Source organism: Triticum aestivum, chromosome 1A (assembly GCF_018294505.1).
Source record: "Triticum aestivum cultivar Chinese Spring chromosome 1A, IWGSC CS RefSeq v2.1, whole genome shotgun sequence".
Classification (NCBI taxonomy): domain Eukaryota; kingdom Viridiplantae; phylum Streptophyta; class Magnoliopsida; order Poales; family Poaceae; genus Triticum; species Triticum aestivum.
Genome location: NC_057794.1, coordinates 34,702,765 through 34,706,907, shown reverse-complemented (window position 1 = coordinate 34,706,907; position 4,143 = coordinate 34,702,765).

The following is a 4,143-nucleotide window of genomic DNA, read 5'->3' as shown; positions in this document are numbered from 1 at the left end:
GTGCCCCACAACCCGTCCACCCTTGAATAGCAGCCGCCACCAAGCAAATGGATCTCGGAGCGCTCCAAGCCATCTATTTTCAGGGAGCGTGACCACCCAGTCAAAATTGTACCCCATAATTGAACGAGGAAGATCCTACTCCTAGGAGCTTTTTCTACCAAAAAAAATCAGATCTATTATTAAAGTTCACCAGAAGTACAAAGCATCTCAAATATAATAAAAATTACATGAGATTTCGACACCATCAAGCGACAACCAATGCGCCGCTGTCGCCACTCCTTTACCGGAGCTGGCTTGACATTGTCTATGACAGCCGGAAAGTATTCATGCATGTGCCTCTAAGGACCAGCACCCTGGAACCGCCACTAATGTATGTTCATTTTGGGTTAATAGATTTTGTAGATGAATTTGTGTGATATGAAAAACCCATCACCCAAAGGTTCTTCCTATTGGTTTCGAGATTAGTAATTTGGTCATTGTAATATTTTTCTGGTTTATCGGTTTTGTTCTTTCATTCCCTCATGCATGAAAGAAAGGGAACTTCTTGCGGACAATGGAAATTTCAAAGAATTTTGCTTCTCTATAATCAGTTAGTCGATAAATGGATGAACACGCAAGGCAAGAACGGTTGGCCGGGAGGCAACCCTGTCAAGTGCATGGAAGGTTCTTCCGGCAAGGTACTCCAAGACCTCAACTACTACAAATTACAATTGGTTCGGCAAAAATGTAAGACTCTGGAGCATCAATAGAAAGAAAAGAGACGGAATAAAGGACTGTTTTAGAAATAGTTGGTGCAGTACCCTCGGCGCATGGCAGCGAAGAAACTTTACCATATAACAGATACCAACTTCACAGTAGGACCAACATCCAAAGACAGCAACCTTAATCATACTTTGTCACAAATAAGATACGTTGCTGCTCGTCTTAGTGACACAACTACACAGTCAGAGTATGATCTCCAACAGACAAACAAGTATTATTGGAACCTCGGCGATAGACAAACAAGTAATATTGGAGCCTCGGCGATGATATCAACGGAATCTCTGCTTTAGGAAATGACAAACCGCCGATGACACACACTATGAAGAGTTGCTTAGACGACAAAGTCATTTTCGACACTGATGGCGCATGCAACGATGGCTCTACCTGATGATCATCGCTTCATAACTGTAACAATCTATATGATGCATCTTTGGCTATGTACTTTGCTCATTGTAAATAATCTATCATAGACTTCTTAGACTACTATGTATCAGCAGTAGGTTCTCTTAGAACGCTATATGTCAGCACTAAGTTTCTATTTGCTTATGCTCATCGTAAACTTCTTAGAACCCTATGTATAAGCATTGTAAATTTCTATTTGGCTATGCTAATCAGTGTTCAAAATGTTTTTATATCTTCCCTCTTCATTTATCGTGATACCACTATCACATACACATGGTTTGATAACTCGGCTGGCCGATGCTTTTTGCACCATCGGCGCAACGAGTCATCTAGGGTATTTTTTTATTGTCCACTAGGTGTATTTGCTTGATCAATAGACCGTTGTATTTGCTAAAAACAGGTGTGATTGTTTCCATCACAACTTACATTTAAAATCAGTTATTTTCCGTACCTACCATTGATCCAGTAAAATCTGGAAAACCTGGGTTTCCCTTTTTCTATTGCCAGTGTTATATACTTATTCAGTGCCTACTATCCTCTGTACATGTTGATCCCCTGTTTTCATAACCTGATATTTATATTTAAAATAACAATGGTTGTACCTTATCTTTTAAAAAAAGAATGAGTGTACCCTATATTTGCTTCCCATAACCTGATCTCATAAATACTTCAACATCAAGAGTGAGAAAATGAATACATGTTGATCCCCTGTTTTCATAACCTGATATTCACATTTAAAGAAATGAGTGATTGTACCTTATGTTTAAATAAAAGAATGATTGTACCTTATATTTTCCTCAATAACCTGATCTCATAAATGTTGTAACATCAAGAATGAGAAAATGAATATTTTTTCTACTAACAATGTGCATACTTACCCACACATGTTAATCCCCTATTTTCTTGGTGCCTGACAAATAGTTAAACATGTATACTCTACCCCTGCTATTCTCAAAGAAATAGCTAAGCCAACACATATCATTCAGTTACTATGAACATTGTGTATCTCGCTCGAATTTGATACAGACACATATACAATCATAAACTGCACTAACTCACTATATCTTCTTCACTGTCATCAGTCAGCCGCAATGGAAAAAGTCAGGATCCCAACAAAGGACCTTCTGGACACCATGATACAGTAGGTTGGCTTCCAAACGCAGTGTACTCAACATAGAATGCAAGGATGGTTGTTCTTGACGCAACCATTCATTATCCATGAAAGCACCAACTGGACAACCGACTTCCAAGGAAATCAATATCCATCTACATGTATGGTAAACTCAAAGAAGCTGAAGATCGACCGGCAACTGAAGCTCTCAAGTAATCTAAGTGAAGTGAAGAAACTTACCGCATAATAGATACAAACTTCACAGCAAGATCAACACCCAAAGCCAACAATCTGAAATATATTTTGTCATGGATAAGATATGTTGTTGATCGTCTTAATGATATAAGTTTACAATCATAAGCCGTTATATAGAAAACAAACAAGTATTATTGGAGCCTGAACGATAATATCGAAGGAATTTCTGCTCTGAGCAATGCAGGCCATGAAGAACAACAACTATGAAGACTTGCCTCAAAGAAATTGTCCTGAACAGGCAGAGACACATCTGTCTAACGTAGCTCTGCCTATCTACATGCCTTGATCATAACATTGTAAATTATCGCCCGTAAGCTTCTTAGAAAACATGTATCATCAGCACCATCTATCTATCATCAATCCGTACTAATTTTCATATGTTTTCTTCCGTGTCTGCATATTTTGATGCACACTCTTTCAATAATTGGCTTGCTCTCGGCCTTTGCGCCATGGGCGCAACGAGTCATCTAGTGATAAAAAAGGACAAAGTTTTGACAATACACAACACAGCTTGTTGGCAGCATATTACATGATAAATGCAAAACACAGCCCGTGCACCAAAAAGTAAAAGGCCAAAACACAACATATTACAACTATTGCCAGGAGGCTGCACGGTCTGTGCGATTGCATAAGTGGCAAGGCTAGACTTCTGTGATTTCGTCACATGCGTGATGGTCGATGTGTGTATATGAAATCTGGGATCGAGTTAATTGGATGGATGATCAAGCAACGTGTGTAGGATGCATCAATTCTTTTGATTTTGGGTTGCTTCTTTAGAGTTTAGACTAACACGGTGCTTCTAAAAATACACAAGGAGCTTAATTGAGTGGGGGCATGATAATAAACTGAGCAAGGGCCCCGCAAAAACAAAAAAATAAACTGAGTGAGGGCATATATCATGATACCAATTATAAAGTGGAAGGAAAGTTTGAGCTGCGCTGATCCACTCGAGCCTTCGAGGTAAATTAACAGATTCTTGTTTGAAAATATGTATACGCTTCATTGTTTTTCCCGAGGTTTGAAGATTTGATTCGTTCGATCCTTCTAGGTTAATCAAGAATTATAGCTACTACTAGGATTTTTTCTAGTAGTGAACAATCAAAAATTATAGATACGTTGGAGATGTGTCAGCCCCTAGGTGCGCCCTGGTGGGTTGTGCCCCCCTCGGGCTCCCCTCTGGCACTTCTTTGGCCCACTAGATGTCTTCTGGTCCAAAAAAATCTTCAATAAGTTTCGTTGCGTTTGGACTCCGTTTGGTATTGATTTCCTGCGATGTAAAAAACAAGCAAAAAATAGCAACCGCCACTGGGCACTATGTCAATAGATTAGTCACAAAAAATGATATAAAATTGCTATAAAATGATTGTAAAACATCCAAGAATGATAATATATCAGCATGAATACTTCATAAATTATAGATACGTTGGAGACGTATGAGAGCGAACAGAGAAGAAAAGTAGAGCAGAGAAGAAAAGCAGAGCAGAGGAGGAACATTTAGCTATTGTCTTTTCAGTTTCTGCTGAGAGTTGTGTTTTGCCTCTCTGCTTTGCTTTGTGTGAACCAACCTTGAACCAGATTCGTTTTGTTTTCGAGCTTCTCTGCAAAGCAATCAA